Genomic DNA, 20,658 nt, shown 5'->3' with positions numbered 1-20,658 from the left:
CTCTAAGCCCGACCGCCGTTCCTCCGGTTCCTTCAGGGCCCGGGGGCAGCGGCGCTAGGGCCACGGGGCCGGTCGTCGGATGCTTTTCCCAGCAGCAGCTCAGTCACTGGGCTGCCTGCTGTCCGGACCCCTGGGTTGTGTCCACCTTGACCCAGGGGTACGAATTGCAATTCCGACGCCGGCCCCCTGCCTTTGGCCGGGTGAAGATCACGTCTATCGACGACCCGGCCAAGGCCCAAGCCCTGGCCCAGGAGCTGTCCACCCTCCTGGACAAGGGTGCCATCCTACCGGTGGACCCCCTCCTTCATCCCGGGGGTTTTTATTCCACGTACTTCCTGGTCAGCAAGAAGGACGGCGGACTGCGACCCATCCTGGACCTGCGTGGCCTGAACAGGTATTTGAAAGTTCTGCCGTTCCACATGCTGACTACAGCAGCTGTTCAGCGTGTGGTCTGCCCCGGCGAGTGGTTCACAACCATAGATTTGAAAGATGCGTACTTTCATGTCCCGATCGCAGCTCATCATCAGCCCTTCCTCAGGTTTGCCTTCCAGGGCCACCATTATCAATTCAGGGTGCTCCCCTTTGGGCTCTCCCTGTCCCCCAGGGTGTTTACCCGCTGTGTTGCGGCGGCCTTGGCGCCTCTGCAGGCAGGGGGCATGAAGGTCCTGCCTTATCTGGACGACTGGCTGGTGTGCGCGCCATCCCGGGCCCAGGTGATGCGGGATACCAACCGTCTACTGTTGCATGTGTCTCGACTGGGCCTCAAGGTCAACGTTGCAAAGAGTTGTCTGGTTCCCACTCAGCGGGCTGCCTATTTGGGTCTGGTTCTGGACTCCGTCGCCATGAAGGCCTACCTGTCGGAGAGACGTGTGGACAACATCCTCCGACTCCTTCCTTTCTTCAAGAGGGGCAGGCGGCTGCCTTTCGTTCAGTTCCTGCAGCTCCTGGGCAAACTGACGGCCGCATCGACTGCTATACCTTCCGGCCTGCTGCTGCTGCGTCCGCTTCAGATGTGGCTGAACAGCTTCCATCTGGACCCGAGGTCTCACAAGCACAAGCTGCTCAGGGTGTCTCGGGTGTGTGTCCACGCCCTGGCGCCATGGCAGGACAGGGCGTTCCTACTGGGGGGCGCTCCTCTGGGGGTCCTTCCTTCCTTCCGAGAGACGGTTGCAACAGATGCATCCCAGTTAGGCTGGGGTGCAGTCTGGCGTGGCAGGTCCGCCCAGGGACGGTGGTCTCCTCGGGACCGCACGCAGCACGTCAATGTGTTGGAGCTGCGGGCTGTCCACCTGGCTCTCCGCCATTTTCTTCCGCACCTGCAGGGGAAACATGTGCTGGTTCGGTCGGACAACAGGGCAGTGGTCTCCCAGATCAACCATCAGGGGGGCACCAAGTCGGCGCAACTGTTGCAGGTGTCCCAGCGCCTGCTGACATGGGCCACGCCCCATCTGTTGAGCTTGCGAGCGATGTGGCTCCCGGGGGATCGGAATCAGGTGGCGGATTTCCTTTCTCGGCGCAAGCCCCCGCCGGGGGAGTGGAGGCTACACCCAGAGGTGGTCGAGCTGATCTGGGGCGTTTTCGGCAGGGCGGAGGTGGATCTCTTTGCCTCGAGGGCGTCAACCCATTGTCCCCTATGGTTTTCCTGGACGGAGGAGGACAGTCCTCTGGGACAGGATGCCTTGGGGCACGAGTGGCCCAGCGTCTTCCTGTACGCCTTTCCACCGCTGCCTCTGATCCTCCTGACGCTGCAGCGGGTCCTCCTTCGGGGACATCGCCTCCTCCTGGTGGCCCCATTCTGGCCAGGGAGGCCCTGGTTTCCTCTGCTGCGGAAGCTCTGCTGCAGCTCGCCATGGCGTCTCCCAGGGAGGAGGGATCTCCTGTCCCAGCTAGGGGGCCGGATTTGGCACCCCGACCCCTGCCGTCTCCAGTTGTGGGCTTGGCCGCTGCAGGGCCCGACACACTTCTGACCAGTTGCACTGAGCCTGTCCGACGAACCATCTCGCATGCTCGTGCACCGTCCACCCGCCTCCAGTATGAGTGCAAGTGGAGGAGGTTCTCTGCCTGGTGTGCTGACAGGGGGGAGGACCCCACTTCTTGTCCAGTGACCACCGTGCTGGACTTTCTTCAGTCTCTCCTGGACGACGGTCGTGCACCTTCCACTTTGAGGGTGTATGTGGCTGCCATTTCAGGGCGGCATGATCTCATTGACAGTGCTACCGTCGGGTGCCAGCGGTTGGTGTCTCTATTTCTGAGGGGGGCATCGAGGCTGCGGCCCACTGTGTCCCCGAGGGTTCCAGCGTGGGACCTCTCCCTGGTGCTGAAGGCCCTGGCTTCTTCACCCTTTGAACCTCTCGCCCAGGCTGACCTTAAGTGGCTGTCGTTGAAGACGGCCTTTCTTCTGGCTATCACCTCAGCGAAGCGGGTGGGGGAGTTGCAGGCTTTGTCTGTTGGCGAGTCCTGCCTGCGTTGGGGGCCTGAGGGTGCGAGTGTGACCCTGTGGCCTAATGTTGCGTTTCTGCCGAAAACCCTGCCCCGTGGCCATGTCAACCGCCCTATTCACCTGGCGCGGTTTGATCCCCCAGCGGCTGATGATGAGTTGCGTGTTTTGTGTCCTGTGCGGGCCCTGGCTGCCTATATCAGTGCCACTGCACATGTGCGGCAGACGGAACAGTTGTTTGTTTGTTATGGGGGTCGTACCAGAGGTTGTGCCCTCTCCAAACAGCGCCTTTCTCATTGGATTGTGGACACCATCTCTTGTGCTTACAGGGTCAACGGTCGGGCATTGCCGGCGGGGGTCAGATGCCACTCCACACGCGGTGTCTCCACGTCCTGGGCTGCCCTGAGGGGCGTACCCCTGGATGACATCTGTTCTGCAGCCTCTTGGTCGTCGCCGGGTACTTTCCACCGCTTTTACCGGCTTAATGTTGCTGCTCCCCACCCGTTGGGCGTGGTCCTTTGCCCTGGGCCTTCGACCTCTCTTCAGTAAGGTGGGTTGTAGGATTCTTCATGACACGGTTGGTATATGTCATCCAGTGCTTAAAGCACCGCCTCTGGCGGTCAGGAGGGACGAAATAGAACGAAAGTTACAGTTGTAACTACGGTTCTATGAGTCCCGGATGACCGCCAGAGCGCTCTGTCACTCAGAATCCTCGCGCGTTCACGAGCAGATTTTGGGAGCCGATTGCCTGCTGACACCGGAAGATATAGCCTCCCGGGGGTCATACAGGGGTCACAGGTGACATTGTTGTTATTCGTACTCGACATGCGCTAGCGCGGGCGGAGTTATCCAGTGCTTAAAGCACCGCCTCTGGCGGTCATCCGGGACTCATAGAACCGTAGTTACAACTGTAACTTTCGTTACAAACGTTTATGGTTTGGAGACTCGGATCTGAAAGCCCGTTATCACGGCTGTTTTCACGGCGCTGTGCAGCAGAGCGGGCGCTCTGCAGCGGGGGCTGTGACCGGTGTCGTGCCAATGTGCTTATCCCCGATAGGAAGTGTTTCCCCTGCCGCGGGAGCGCGCATGCATGCAGCGAAGGTGAAACTAAGATACTGCGCTTGATTTCATCTAAATAAAAGGAAACTACGTACATTTGAGTTGTTTGATTCATCGTTTTAGTGTTCTAGTTTTATCAGCGAGGTTTTGCAAAGTGGCTCGGCTATCAAAATAAATGATTTAATCGCTAGGATACGTGTTAATCAACGCACTATTCACTACGCTGAATTGAGAACGTAGCCTATAAAACCGAGGCAATATACTGTAACGTGACAATGCGCTATGATGCACAATTTGTTAAATAAAATAAACTCCCCTTTTCAAAACCAAGATCGCTGTAATTATTTGCTGGCCTCAATTGGATTTGTTTCCTCTTTTCCATTCAAAGATACAGGGTTCTGACCATCAAATCATTTATTCTGTGTAGGCTATTACTCAGACCATTTTAATGAGCAAGTTTCCTCAATTCAGTGTAGTGAATAGGCCTAATGTGTTGAATAACAGATAGGCTACAGATTTACTTAAAATGGTCTGAGTAATACACAGAATAAATGATTTGGTGGTCAGACTTCACCAGTCCAACACAGGGGGGGGATACTTTTCATAGCAGGCAGAAAAGACAGTCTGATATAATTTGTTTCCCCCTGTTACTCTGGCTGTGAAAGAGGAAAAATCCTCATATTCACCAAGGTTACTTATTATGGTCTGACTAATACACAGAATAAATGATTTGGTAGTCAGACTACAGCAGTCCAACACAGGGGGGGGATACGTTTCATAGCAGGCAGAAAAGACAGTCTGATATAATTTGTTTCCCCCTGTAACTTTGGCTGTGAAAGAGGAAAAATCCTCATATTCACCAAGGTTACTTATTATGGTCTGACTAATACACAGAATAAATGATTTGGTGGTCAGACTTCAGCAGTCCAACACAGGGGGGGGATACGTTTCACGGCAGTTATATTTATATTATATCAGACTGTCTTTTCTGCCTGCCATGAAAAGTATCCCCCCCCTGTGTTGGACTGCTGTAGTCTGACCACCAAATCATTTATTCTGTGTATTAGTCAGACCATAATAAGTAACCTTGGTGAATATGAGGATTTTTCCTCTTTCACAGCCAAAGTTACAGGGGGAAACAAATTATATCAGACTGTCTTTTCTGCCTGCTATGAAACGTATCCCCCCCCTGTGTTGGACTGCTGTAGTCTGACTACCAAATCATTTATTCTGTGTATTAGTCAGACCATAATAAGTAACCTTGGTGAATATGAGGATTTTTCCTCTTTCACAGCCAGAGTAACAGGGGGAAACAAATTATATCAGACTGTCTTTTCTGCCTGCCATGAAAAGTATCCCCCCCCCTGTGTTGGACTGCTGTAGTCTGACTACCAAATCATTTATTCTGTGTATTAGTCAGACCATAATAAGTAACCTTGGTGAATATGAGGATTTTTCCTCTTTCACAGCCAAAGTTACAGGGGGAAACAAATTATATCAGACTGTCTTTTCTGCCTGCTATGAAACGTATCCCCCCCCTGTGTTGGACTGCTGTAGTCTGACCACCAAATCATTTATTCTGTGTATTAGTCAGACCATAATAAGTAACCTTGGTGAATATGAACCAGTTTCCTCTTTCACAGCCAAAGTTACAGGGGGAAACAAATTATATCAGACTGTCTTTTCTGCCTGCTATGAAACGTATCCCCCCCCTGTGTTGGACTGCTGTAGTCTGACTACCAAATCATTTATTCTGTGTATTAGTCAGACCATAATAAGTAACCTTGGTGAATATGAGGATTTTTCCTCTTTCACAGCCAGAGTAACAGGGGGAAACAAATTATATCAGACTGTCTTTTCTGCCTGCCATGAAAAGTATCCCCCCCCTGTGTTGGACTGCTGTAGTCTGACTACCAAATCATTTATTCTGTGTATTAGTCAGACCATAATAAGTAACCTTGGTGAATATGAGGATTTTTCCTCTTTCACAGCCAAAGTTACAGGGGGAAACAAATTATATCAGACTGTCTTTTCTGCCTGCTATGAAACGTATCCCCCCCCTGTGTTGGACTGGTGAAGTCTGACCACCAAATCATTTATTCTGTGTATTACTCAGACCATTTTAAGTAAATCTGTAGCCTATCTGTTATTCAACACATTAGGCCTATTTACTACACTGAATTGAGGAAACTTGCTCATTAAAATGGTCTGAGTAATAGCCTACACAGAATAAATGATTTGATGGTCAGAACCCTGTATCTTTGAATGGAAAAGAGGAAACAAATCCAATTGAGGCCAGCAAATAATTACAGCGATCTTGGTTTTGAAAAGGGGAGTTTATTTTATTTAACAAATTGTGCATCATAGCGCATTGTCACGTTATAGTATATTGCCTCGGTTTTATAGGCTACGTTCTCAATTCAGCGTAGTGAATAGTGCGTTGATTAACACGTATCCTAGCGATTAAATCATTTATTTTGATAGCCGAGCCACTTTGCAAAACCTCGCTGATAAAACTAGAACACTAAAACGATGAATCAAACAACTCAAATGTACGTAGTTTCCTTTTATTTAGATGAAATCAAGCGCAGTATCTTAGTTTCACCTTCGCTGCATGCATGCGCGCTCCCGCGGCAGGGGAAACACTTCCTATCGGGGATAAGCACATTGGCACGACACCGGCCACCCCCGCCCCAGAGCACTCATCGCCGGCCAGTCACACAGCAGTGTCCCGGAGCTGCTGCGCTGCAGCCAGAGACCCGCACCGCTGCACCGCTGCTCTCCACGCTGCCACACCCCCCAGATATGCCTACAAATATATTTATTTAGCCGTAGAAATGATTTGGGAGACATGCCACACCGCAGAGTACCGGTAAAATGAGCAGATTGCCACTTGACACAAAAGTGCGTTTTTCTCTGAAACTAGAGCGGGAGCTCCGTTTTTTTGGAGAAACCCAGCTCTCTTCTTCTACTTCGTCCTCACGAATGAAACGGCGGAAAAACTCGCCGTTTTTTCGTGGAGCACGTTGTAAAGTCACTCTTCAATCACGTGAAGACCGTTTGTTTCTAGGTGACGTACAGAGTTCGGTTCGACGTGAGATAAAAGGTAAACAAATAGCCAAAAACATGTGGTCCTGAGCGGATGTGCTGAGGAATTAGTGTGGTCGCGAAAGAGTTAAGAGAATTATGCAAGGATGCATCCAAGCAAGTCTGCCAATTGCCAGACCAAAGGACAACCACTCCTGTATTTCTCAGCCTCGTGCAATCAGTCCTCACTGACTAACTCAGGCCTTTTGACCAAATGAAGAAGCTGTTGTGTCAAATTTAACTTATATTCTGTGAGTATGAGCAGTGTGTCCTCTGGTTTTGTCATATTGATTATCTATGTCATTGTCTCAGGTCCACATGTGCCTCCTGATTACAGCCTATGTCCTCTGTTGTGTAAATATAATCTGAGCCATGAGATTAAATGCATTAACCATATAATACTGATTATTATGAGCATCACGTGTGCAGCCATTTAATGGCAATGACAGTTCACTAACCACTTGCCATTTTGTATAATAAGCTGTACTAGACTGCCCTATAGCTCACTTCTTAAGTTCTTCATATATTATCTCTAGGCAAAGAAGAAAGTACTTTGCCTTCTGCAATTACCATATGAATGTACAACGGCAGAAAGATAATTGACACCATTTTCAACATGAGTCACGGTCAACAAGCTCCTCTGAACATGGAGATTACAGAGAAAATCCTCAGGCATATGGAATGTTTTCCATAGTGTGTCGCCCTGCTGTCAGTGACTGCAGGCACAGAGAATATAAGTGCTCTTGGGTGTTTTGTTGTGGGTGTCATCAGTCAAACTGAGCATGAAGCATGTGATGGAATCAAAGACTGCACAATGTTGAAATCAATCCATAACAATGATGAGTGTAGATACACAAAAACAGAAGAATATGATGTAAATACATAACTATTCAGAACCGACCAGTTTTATCCACAGCTGTGTAAATTTCAAAACTGGTGGATAAAGGACATTTAAATATGTAATACCATATCCCACCCAAGGCCAATCAGAGATTAGATGCATTGTCTCTTTGAGTTTAATCTAGGTTAAACTAGGGGTGTACAAAGGCCTTCTATATTGACCTTTACCGTAACATTATAGGATCTCTTTTATGACACTTGACAGCAGGAAGAGTGTCTTGAAATACAACACCAATGTATTTTTTCCATCCCTGTCACCATTAATATCGATTAAACACCTGCTGCTGCCACTGGATTGTTCCCATTTTCATAAATCCATTGGAAGCAGCATGCACCTTACATCCATTTTGATGATCATATAATATGTGATCTTCTGGTGTAATTTCACCAAAAAGGACATTTGTCAATGGTGACAATTGGCATTAGAGATAATCCTCTGGACTTTCCAATATCACACCCTCAGCATTGTTGGTTGGCAACTTATTTGTAGATGATGTGGGGCACATTCATAGGCATTATTCACCTTTGATTCAAGAGTAAAACTATAAAAACAACAAACAAAATGATGAACATAAACTCCACCGCATTTGTTTTTTTATATGATGGAAAACAGCAATTAGTTGCAGTAGATAGGAAATACTCCTGGTTTTGTTAAAGCAGAAGTAAGCGGAATATTTGTGTTAATATAGCCTAAGTCTTAAATAGTTATATCTTCCGACAGCAATCACTTATATAGAGTTTTTGGTCTGAAACACGGGTCTGTCAGTCACTCTGCTCTGCTGTAAGCCGAGCAGAAAACGTTCCTTGTATCCTACAACCTTTATCCAACGAGGAGAGAGAACAGCATAAAGGGGTGGTCCTCTCTGTGTGTGCAGCCAAGGGATGCGCATGAATGTGGTGACGTAGGGACGAGGGCGGGGACTGCTAACTCCATCGGCTGACAAGAAGACCGGATCGCTTACTTCTGCTTTAAGGCAGCTACTTTTGACCACTGATGTTTGCCATTTACCAGTGGTTTCTTACATAATTAGACAACAGATGACATAATGACCAACTGTGCAGCCATCGCCCAAAGAAAACATAAGCAACGGTTTAATGATATTCACCATTTTGCATGATGGGGATTTTTTTGGGGATTTTCATAATTTTCTTAGGATGTGATGTATGGCAATGCTAACGGTGTTTACATCTGCCATATGACAAGCTAGTGCAGACCCAGACAATAATATGGATGGACAAATTAGGCTCTACTATTGTCCAATGTGGTCTCATGATGACCAGATGAGCCAAATTACAGTTTGCAATTAACAAAGCAACCAGAAAGTCTTTGAAAAGTGTCTTTAAAGGAAGAAAGAAATTTGGTAATAGGCCAGATGTGGGAGGTCACTAACGGGTATGGAACCAGGCCACAACACTTTAAAGGCTGTATTTAGAACTGCCTTTAGAGAATAAGAACAGGAATGGGCACAGGGTAGTTTATATAACCCCTACCCAAACCATTCCAGCTCTGCAGTGGCTGGAACAGCACCGAAAACAGTTGAGGTTTATGAATTAGAAAACCCACATGAAATATTTTTAGTCCTATCTTGCTTCCTTCGGAGTGCCAAAGCTTGTCAGCTGCTGCCTTCTCTCTGTGGGAATATAGAGGTATAACTCAGTGAGGCAGAGTCATATCAGGTTTACCCAGAGAGGGAAACAAAAAGAAGAGCTGGATGTTTTATGTCCAGAGATGCATCACTATGGCTGAGCCACTTCCAGTCCAGTCCACCTTGTCACTTAGTCATACAAGGCACAGTAAGTTTCAGTTTGGTGACATGACGGAGGAATGTTGTGGCTTTTCAGGTGAACAAAGATTCAAAGATGAAAGGAAAATTCATCTGAAATAATAATGATGTGGGTGTTTCTGGATTCTCATTCTTTTAGTATCACATAGTTATGTTTTGTAGGCTACTGTTGTTGATGTTCTGTTGCACTTTCACTTGTGTGTACAATTTGTCTTGCACTTTTTTTCAAGTAGTTGTGAGTTTCTTAAAGTCTACTTTATTTTCCTGTTAAGTCACCCCCTGGGACAAATTAAGTTTGTTAAACTGAATTGAATTTAAGCATTAACACAGCAGGTTTGATAATGACTTTCTATAAAAAGGTGTTTCTTTCATTTCTATGGACCATAAGTCATGGCAAAGAAATGGGAATATGTAACCTTTAACGTTACAAGATGACCTATTTGTACATTTCACTTGTTGTTATTTCAGAATAAATTACTATGGGAATTTATGGGAGTCATTTGGCTGGGAGGAAAAGTCAACTTGCCAGATTCTATAGTTCATCGATTTGCCATTTTCATGGCAATTGATTTCATAGTTACTTAAACTTGTGTGGCGACCACAAATGTCTACGACAGTTTTAATTGTGATAGGCAGATAGGTACTACCGTTGCTACAGCCATGCTTAGCATGGCCAAAAATATGAGGTGAATACTGTGTCACTGTGAGTGCCCCTAACTCTAACACATCCAAGAAAATACATGTAAATAAACTGAGTCATATTGTTGGCTTGCCTCTCTGCCTTCCCAGCATGGGTCAACCTCTGATTATGAGCCATCTTGTGTAATTAACAGATTGCAGTGTCCAATAGCTCTCAGCTGTACAGATGAAAACACTTGGCAACTCCATCCAAGAGGCTTTGTCAGTTCTTCAGACTGGAGGGGAGATCCTGGCATTTAGACTGTGGTCAACTGCAGCACAACATGAACTATATGGTGTGATTCATGTAAATCACCTGGGGTGAGGATGTGTGGGTGGCACAACAAGTATCTGACTGGCAGCACTGACGACATTTCTTACGCTCTGTCTGGTTTAGGGTGAAGTGTTTGGCCCCGACCTGATGAAAACAGATTGGACACACTCTGTGCTGCTCACCTCAGTACACTCTTCCCCAAGCCTGTTATTGCACATTTATGCATTATCATTAAAGTACATAAATTCTGATATTGCACCCAAAAATTATGACACATATCACTTTTGTAAATCTCTGCACCACAGTGAAAGAAATTAGATTTTTTTTAAATTCAGTAAAAGTACCAATACATCAATACAAAATACTGAAAAATCTGACTTAAAGACCGGGTAAACCAAGAATAAATATGTGTTTTAAGTTTATAATACCACAGGAAAACATATTATTAACCACTCTGTCAAATTTGGAGGACTAAAAAAGTCGTCAAGTATATAAAATTCTGCATCAAAGTTGTCAATAAATGAGCAGTTTTCTCTGCTTCAGAACGGTGGGGGCGTGTCACGATATGGTCGTGCTGCAGGCAAAGAGACCACGCCCCATGGTAGGAGAGCTGGACTTCACTGAACGTCTCTGATACACCTAAACATGTACACGTCGCCATGAAATAAAGACGGGAAAGTGACCTCAAACACACTCCACCACACACCCCAGTCCTCAGCACTGACACAGCTGATAAACCTAAAGGAAATATTTCTTACCTTCACTCTTGGTGTCTAAAACAGTCAGCAGCAGCTGCAGTTATCCAGCTGCAACAGGTTATAATCCACCATGCTGCTCCCGTTTACATCTCGTTACCGGTCAGCGTCTTTCATCCATTTGCATTGTGTGAAAAAAATAAATAAAGTTTTTAGCTAACGTTAGCTTCACGTGTCCTGACAGGAGAAGCAGTAGCAGAGACAGTGAATTTTCTCTGGACCTGGTACCGAGTCCAGACCCGGTCCAGACCGCCCGGCGCCCGTGACACACCGCGTCCGAGCTGAGCAGCAGCCGTGTCCCGGTGGGAGGAGACCGGGGGAAACAACACAGTGGAGCTACGGCTGCTACCGCGGCTAAAAACTTTTTTTCTCTTTCACACAATGCAAACGGAGGAAACGGACAGACCGCGAGTAACGATCAAAACGGGAATAATATCGATCGGTGGAAATAATAAACTGTTGGTGCTGGATGACTACTGATGCTGCTGCCTGTTTTAGACACCAGAGTGAAGGTAAGAAATGGTTTGATCAGCTGTGTGTCCGCTCGTACGTGTGGTGGAATGAGACCACGGCGGAGTTTTTATTTATTTTTTTATTTTTACGGTGTTTTCCGTCCGTGATTGTACAGTATGGCTGGTCTCCCGTGTGTGTGGATGAGAGGAGGCTGTTTGGTCGGACGTGTGTTAAAGGGGACCTATTATGCTTTTCCAGCTTTTCAGACTTTTATATATGTTTAAAATGTTGGATAATGGTTCTAGAGGCCGTGGAAGTGTCATATCATGAGGTTAATGCATTTGGAGGTAAACCCTGCTAGATGATTGGGATTTCTCTTGGATTTCTCTGCACACCCTGACTTTTTTTTGACATGAGCTCGCATCGACGTCATGGCGTGCCGGACTCCCCTACATGGTCATGCCGAGGTCTCTGCTCCAGCCGGCCCCGCCTCCTCCCATGCTGCTCTGTTGTGGCTGGTGCTTAATATAATACATCCATGGGCTGGTGTCACAGCGGAGAGCGGAGCGGTCTACTTCCTGCTTTTTCCCTGCATGTTTTAGCACTGTAGCGCCACTTTACTAAGTTTTATTTAGAAGTTTACGCCGACGTTTTATGTAAGTGAAGCTGTACCTGTGTGAGCAGCGACGTACCGCCGGGGCGACGTTGTTCGTCGGACCGACGTAACGCTGTAACGCTGGAGCACCTGCAGTGGCTCCTCACACAGGCAGAGCCCGTCTGCAGGCCTCCTTGGCCGGGCAGACGTCCGTGCTCATCGCGGTAGAGAAAACCATCGCTAATAAACATACCCGCAGGTTTTTTAGACGTTTACCGCCATGTGGTTATTGTTTTTAGGAGATAAATGTTGCTCTCATTGATGAAATCTTACAATTCTGGCAGTTGAATTAGTTTGAATGAAAAGTGAAGCTGTGAGAAGGAGAGGAGAGGAGCAGTGCTGCGGAGCTCTGTAGTCTATGTGCACAAATCACCACATTTACATCAATAAATAACTGTTTTACAATGAACTGACCAGTCTGCATATATTTTTAATTTATTTTATTAAAGCAGAAGTAAGTGATATATTTGTGTTAAATAGTTATATCTTCCGACAGCAATCACTTACATAGAGTGTTTGGACTGAAACACGGGTCTCTCAGTCCCTCTGCTCTGCTCTGAGCCGAAGAGAAAACATTTATCGTATCCTACAGTTTTTATCCAATGAGGAGAGAGAACGGCATGCAGGGCTGTGTGTGCAGCCAAGGAACGCCGTGAATGTGGCGACGTAGGGACGAGGACTGTTATGGTGCGTTCAAGGAAACTCGTATTTTTCCGACCGTGAAGTGGTACCAGTTCGATCTGGTACGAGTTCACCGGTCGGAAGTTACGAGTGGCCGTTATAGTGACTTTCACCGGTAAAACAGGTCGGAAAAACACGAGTGGGTTGCCTGGAACGCTACAAAGTCGTAAATTGTGACTTGAAGCTGTAATTTACGATTTCAAAAGCCTGCCTGGAACGCAGCATTAGCGAAAACGACCGGACCACTCACTTCTGCTTTAACCCTTACATACTGTTCAAATTTGATACCTTCACAGTATGGTTCGGGTCAATTTTGACCCGGACCAAGAATTCCCTCATAGTAAGTGTCTATATTGAATTTTAAACTACAGATCTATTTAGAATGTTTAAATAGCCTATGACACATAAATTAATGTATGTTTAAGTGTTAAAAAAAAAAATCAGAGAGCAGGGAGAGTGCATTTTTTAAGTTTTACAACACTCGTTTTTGGAGAAAAACTTCTACTATTACACAGTATTACATCCTGTCATAAACACATAAAAGCCACAATGATTTAAATATATTTCATTGAATTTTAAAATGGCATGAACATTGTGGAACTGTTGGAATTCATAATATGACCACGTTTAACCATTGCAACCATTACGCGCTATATGTTATACGCTAAATGCTATATCATAAGAAATCATAATTATCAATATTAATTCAACATTTACCACTTAGAACACAAAAACATTAAATAATAAAATGCTTATTATAAAAAAAATGCACTCTCCCTGCTTTATATATAATATGGTTTTCTTTGGCACTGTCTTCCTGCTCTGACACATCCTCCACCAAATCACTATCAACCTCATCCTTTTGGAAGATCAGATAAAGGGCCTGTCGTACCAAGTCTCGCTGCCATGATGTCAGTCACTGAAATGGCAGCTCAGGAACCTCTATGTCATGACCCTCCACCACCACCCTCCCAACGCAAATTGATTCAAATTTGTTACTTTATAGATTATTTTATTACATTGCAGGTGCAGGTGCTTGCAGGTGCAGATCTCGTGTCTGTGTCAAGGCACCCCTTGACCTCAGATGACCTCTGTTCCATTTGTGCACCATACTGTATGATCACTACTATGCTGTTTTACTATTTCACTGTTTCGAGGTTCCCCCATGCCCCCTCAAAGACCAGCAGGTGTCTGTCTCTGTGGGAACCTGGGCAAATGTGGTGGGAACACAGGCAGTTCTCGTGACAGTGTCGAAGTCACCCTTGAACTCTGTTTCTGTCACCACTGTCCCATAAATCATACACACAAACATGGCCTGTACAGTTCCACAGTTTCAAGATTCCCTAAAACCACAATTTTCCTTGATTTGACCCACACTGGTGGATCTAACATCCATCTAAACAGATACGGGTCAAATTTGACCCGAAACAGCCTCAGTGTTTAAAAATTTGTAGCACCTGTTCAAAAGTATACAATTTAAAAATAGTTTCATTTTTGTGTATTTTGGGTCACTTTAGGAAAAGTCATAAAATTTCAGCCTAAAAGAATGATGTTTAGGGTATTTTTTCTGCTGTCAAATGTCAAAACGGGTCAAATTTGACCCAAACAGTATGTAAGGGTTAAGTTATATTACATGTTACATGGTTACAGTAGCCTACATGGCAAAGACTACTCTATACCATCTTTGGTTAGGGTGAGACTAGGTCATGGGCACATTTCATTACACAATGTAGACTGGTCAGATGCAGACTGGAGATCTGGCAATTTGCCTACTGCAGATTTAGCTTTTGTTTGTAACTACATTTTGGCCAAATCAGTATAGGTACTAGTAGTAGACATCGTCATGGTAACGCAATGCTGAGGGAGTGGTTAATTTGCATTTAAAGGGAGGGGCCACTGAAACAGACCGTTTTGCACAGCCCTGTTTTTGAGAATGCTGTGATGTTTGATCTTTGGGGTATTTTGACCGAAGCACGTCACAGACATGTCTTTAAGACACCCAGGAACTATTTTAGTTGGTGCAAAAAGGAGCATAATAGGTCCCCTTTAATGAGGGGGACTCTGGTCAAAAGACGGTGTTGTAGCTGCTGCTGTGTCTGTGTGTGTGTGTAACGTTGTGAGGGGTGTGTGACCGGGGGAGTCAGCCTCTCTCGCCGTGGTGACTGCTGTTTATCACGGTGTGAATACGTTAACGTTAGCGCTGTAAACTCGTTGTATGAAGGAACAAGACAGTAGTGGTCTCCCCTGTGTGAACATGAACTACATTTAGTTAGCTGGCTGTTTTAAGTGTTTCAGCTAGACTGAAGAGTAAGTGGGACGGAAAACCTCTGAAGTCAGTTGGCTGAATGTATTTGGGTCAGTGACATAATATACACCAGAAAAAAGTGTTTTTTCAAAAATTTCAAATAACAAGCATGAAAATGGTTGACTTTTGTTCTACTAACTCTCATCTCTATAGAAACATATGTGGTTTTTAGATTTTCTGTTGGAATCAGAATTTATGTGACAATTTGTTTTATTAGCGCCCAGAGCCGGCCCTCCCTATAAGCGAACTAAGCAGCTGCTTAGGGCCCCGCAGCCACTAGGGGGCCCCCAAACTTTGCTCAATCATTTGTCTAACCCTCTCTGACAAAGTGTAACCCTTGACCCAACTGGCAACAATGACCATATATCTATCGCTCTGACGTAAACGTAACGCAGACTGTGGCCGTTGTCCGGTAACGAGCGCGCACCACCCCCTCCCTCCCTCACTCACTGAGATCGCGATTTGCGAGGAGGTGATTAGCTTTTGGACAGTGACGATGTCCAAAAGGATATATCCGTCAGGTGCAGAAAATAGGAAAAAGAAGAAGGTCGAGGATGAAAAAAAAACAAGGACAAGGTAAGGCTAATTAATGTTATGTTTACCAGATGAACGTTTAGCCGAAAAACATGTCGGTGCTTGTGTTAGCTCACTTAGCTGGCTAGCTGCTACATGTACCAGCCTGCTGCAGTTCACATGTCCTGGCTGATTTTAAGGTCTGTTTACAGTGAAAAGATAACAGCTGTTTTCCTGTGAGGGGATAAAGGATCAATCACCCATTTATTAATGGCTGATTGGATATGTCATGTTGCCACATCCTCATTCCCCTGTGGCTGGTTCCAGTCATACAGTTGGTAAGTTTCTTGTTTGTTGCCACAATATGTTTATCTCTGTCGGAAAATGAAATTGTGTGTACACAAGTGGCTAAAAAAATTCTACTAATCTTCTCCACAGCTCCAATGGTTACTGCTGATGATGCTGCTGACCAACCAACATCCTCTATCTTCTTCTCAACTGAAGTTTTGTTTTAAGGGTTCTAGAATTTAGCTGTACAGATAATTTAAAGAAAATAAATCTGTTCAAACTGTAATCTTTTGTAGAATCCTTTATCTTTCTGCTACATCAAAAGTAGTGATTTAATACTGCCGGTTTGGAGCCACCTATTGCCATTCACAATATTAACATTAACATTCAGACAAAAACAAAGTAGAAGAAAAAATGACAAGTGCAATTAGACAGCTTTAAGAGTTTACACTCCAATTAGTAATGTGAACTATCTGCTTGCCATCATGTTGATAGAGGTACAATAAAATATGCAAGGGTTGCATACGGTAGCTGGTTTTATGAATATTTGATGGTACATAGGCTATATACACTGTGAGGCAGGGCCCCCAATTTTATCCTGCTTAGGGCCCCCAGATGTACAGGGCCGGCCCTGTTAGCGCCTAAAATCATCATATGGTGTGACATGAAAATAATTGTATATAAACTGAAAATGGATTATACCTCTCTTAAGCTATTCACTTTATCAAAGTCATTTATCATAACTAAACTGTGGTCCATTATACTTTTTTGGAAATTAATTAAATTTGTGTATTATTTTCTAAATCATTGCTCAATGTGAGACCTATGCCGTCGGTCTTTCAACATATTTTCTATTTATTGTGACAAACATTGCTATAAAATTATAAAAATATTTGTGACTCTTGCTGATACTATTTTCTATGTATTCCATGAACATTTTCACGTTTTATCATTAATAAAGGTATGTAATTTTCACAATTTGGAATGTCACACCAAATGATATAGTGTCACACCATATGATCATGTCGCCATGTGTGAATGCAAACCATGTATTATCCTGATGTATGCATGTATTATGCATGTATATGCATGTATTATGCATGTATTATCCTACTTATTATCATGTATTATTATTATTATTTTTATTATTATTATTACTATTACTATTATATTAGTTGCACTGCCTACAGTGTTCTAGTCCTATGATATTTTAGCTATCATGTATTGCCAGGCTTCAAGAAATCTGCCTCAAGGCCTTTTGAATCAACAGTGAAAGCACCCCTTAAAACCCTCCCTCAGACCTTCCTATTGGTCAGTGAATGGAAACAGGAAGTTGTTGTTTAGGCTACTTCTCTTTTCTTTTCTTTTCCTCAGCAACTCCTCTCTCATTGCAGGGTCAGAATTCAGTCTCTCCCTGTATATCTTTGTCCTCTCTGCTTTTGTCATCATTACTGCCTCAAATTGACCAAAGAAAGGGGAATATGGTTTGAGGTGAAGACAAAACATTGTTTAGACTTAAACAGCATTCGAAGGTTTCTGTGAAGGGGTCTGCTGTGTCTGTCTGATAAACTAGAAATCTGTATCACCGAATAAAACTAAACTAAACTAAACACAATAAATTGTGGATAATTACAGCCTTTATGTGATGATGGACCCAAATAAATGTTTAAAAGGACAAAACATACATTTTACTTTGTTATTTATAGGTATAATAGCAGGAAATTACAATTCATATCATATGGTGTGACAATAAAATCATATGGCGTGACAGGCAGACATGTCACACCATTATGATCAAGTGTCACACCATATGATGTTTTCTGCACTTAGCACAACCTTGAGTCTTGTAGCTAAACATTAGCATACTAACAACATGCTAGATGTAACAAAGCAACATAGGTTTACATGTAAATATGAAAAAATAATAAAATGTATTTTGCATTTTTATGAAAAATGTGTCACACCAAAAGACATCTGGAAGTGGGACCTTTGTCAGAGTGCCAACAAGATCTGATTTATTGTAAAAATAAAAATGATGGCACAACTCAGGTTGTACAGTACTAGCAATACATTGCCAGTACTGTACAGTCTTCTTGAAGAGGGTCCTCTCCTTCCCAAGGATGTCAAAACAATTGCCCGTTGAAATATCCCAAAACAGTGTCACACCATATGATTTTGATTTGTGGGACAAAATCTTTTTGATTAGAACTGACTCAAAACATTATGCTTGGACAGTGAAAAGAGTAGGCTCACAAATAGACATCTGTATTATTTTTCTGTATTTTTTTGAGAATTTTTGCACCTATTTTTCTTAGTTTTATTCAAGTTCTCACTTTGAGAAACAAGTGCCGGACAGTCACACCATATGAGTTTTGTTATGTTTGGTTGAAAATTCTGAAAGAATGAGTGATGAACTGTTTAAATGTTGACCATGTTCACATAGGGTTAGAGGTCTGGGGCCCATTGCATTGTGGGATTCAGTAAACAATGTACTGTAGACTGGTCAGATCATAGATCTGGAAATGTTTCGCATATTGCAGATTTTGCTTTTGTTTGTAGTATACTGCATACTACATACTGTATTTTGGCCAAATCAGTAAGCTATGTACTAGCAGCATAGTATGTGGTTTCAAAATTTACAGTCACAGCATCAGCTGCACTGCTGTGGAGAGTTCATGCACGCTCCTGCTGCACTGGCTTGGTCTTTTTTCTTGATCCTTGGACCCAAGCTCCTTTAAGTAAAACAACAGCAGCAAAGAGTTCACTCCAAATGATAAATGGTTATATCTGGCAGATAAGATCAGATTATATCTGCTGACCTTTGGTGAGACATTGATCATTTTAATGTTATTGAATTAAGTTTAGAGGGGAAGAACATTATTGGAGCTGGTAATGCTGAAATTGACACAATTATTACCACAATTGCACACCACAAAAGCATTGATTTTATTGATTTTTTATTTTTTTACATAATCTTCTGCTTACAAACAAAAACTGTAAAATAAATGTAGAGGGATATAAAATGCAGGCCAACAACATTACACTCCACTCCACTACTTAAGTAGATATATTTTCCACCATTGTCTCTGCAACATGGATGACGGAATGCTCCCTTCACAACATGTAGGCTACGGTTAACTGTATCTTGTGGAAACATAATTACAAAGGGGATATCTGAATATCATTAGCAGACAGAGCATCTACCATCAGAGAGAAAAGGCGATTACCTTTCGATAATGTATTGATCTCTTATCTTTATTGTGCATGCAGATCATATAATTAAAATTAGTGTCATCCATATGCTATTTCTGTACACTTGAAATGTGTGACCATCGACATATAGGATTAAGTGTGTTTCAATAATGAAAGGGAACGACAGAAAGACAAATTGTGTTGAAAAACATCATTCTGTATAGCTAAGATCAGAAAGATTCTATTATTTTACCCTTTTATTGTTTTATTCTTATCAACAGTAAAAAATATGAGAATAATTTAGAGAAATAATTTGATTGTGGGCTGATCGCTAACTTTTGCGATCAACAATTAATCCAAATGCATAGGTCTGACTTCCTGAGACATCTCTGACTTTACTGGATTAAATACATGTAAGTAATGTTACATAACTTGCTAATACATAATATATTTACCTTGTTTTTAGTGTGCACTGAGATATTTAAACCACCTGGGAAAAACTTGCCTAGATGACTTTTACTAGGGTAGTGGTGCACTTATGCCTCTTGTGGCCAAATGAATATTACAAACCCACCACCAAAATAAAGCAAAAATGAATGTTGAATCTCAAGGCTATAGCAGGTTAAAAATACATATTTTTTCACGCATAGCTGCACAGGAATTTTCTTCTTTCGGAGCAGTTCACTGGCTTCCACTGAGTGCTGTTGAAAACGAATGCTCCGCAGTGTTGCTGCTGGGCAGGACAGGGAGGAAGGTAGGGGGTGGTCACCTTCCTTTTGTTCATCCACCACCACTTACCAGCCAGGAAACGCAGACCAATCCACACCTGAAGGAAGAAACAGGAGTGAGACATATAAGAAGACACTGAAGAAAGAAAAAACAATGGCTCAGTGGTGGTTTCACATCATTTTAACTTTTGTTCCTGCTCAGATACAGAGTGTATACTGTAGCTCCATGTGTGTATTCATCATTTTTTCACAATTGTCTTCTTTTTTCAGAATGCACCACTGGGACTTGAACACAGGATCTCCTGTTTACTAGACAGGCACTTTAACCAACTAAGCCATGGTGTCTGAGAGAACATGTTCACATTCTGTCTCAATAATCGAAATGACTCTATAGTGTAAATATTGGAGAGGGCAGCCCTGTGCTGCTGTAAAAAATAAAATTAATAAATAAAGACAAAATGCTTATTCTGCGGTATGATTGAAATGAATATACCTCATTGTAAAGTGACTATAGGTCTACTGAAAAGTATCAAATACATGCACTGCTGGGGTTCAACCCGACTGCAGGGCCACTACAAGACACTGAAGACATTTTTTAGACATTATAAAAAAAATGTCCTAATGGTGATTTGATGGAGTCGTTTAGGACATGACGAGACACCATTTGAAAGGCTGAGGAAGAAACAACAGGAGTGAGCCTCGCTTGAACCCTATATATCACTAGCCTATTGCTATGCTATATTGCACTTGAGCTCTGTTCTGCTTCATCACACAATGTTGGTCACTTCATTTCCCATTTCTCAAACATAGTGAGGACATCTCATAGTACCATAAAACATAATTTCAGTCACAAGGTATCAGAAGAGTAG

At 43.6% G+C, this 20,658-nt stretch overlaps 1 long non-coding RNA gene across 1 annotated transcript; it reads left to right on the top strand.

The window, feature by feature from the left end:
• The first annotated feature begins 15,509 nt into the window (after positions 1-15,509).
• Positions 15,510-16,410, top strand: LOC311004148. The gene is made up of 3 exons (XR_014596294.1): positions 15,510-15,644; positions 15,794-15,919; positions 16,020-16,410. It is a non-coding gene; the product is annotated as an uncharacterized lncRNA (long non-coding RNA).
• Positions 16,411-20,658: the final 4,248 nt, after the last annotated feature.

This window comes from Trachurus trachurus (assembly GCF_905171665.1).
Source record: "Trachurus trachurus genome assembly, chromosome: 3".
Taxonomy (NCBI): Eukaryota; Metazoa; Chordata; class Actinopteri; order Carangiformes; family Carangidae; genus Trachurus; species Trachurus trachurus.
Note: the sequence above shows the minus strand (reverse complement) of the source record. Positions and strands in the feature narration are given on the sequence as shown.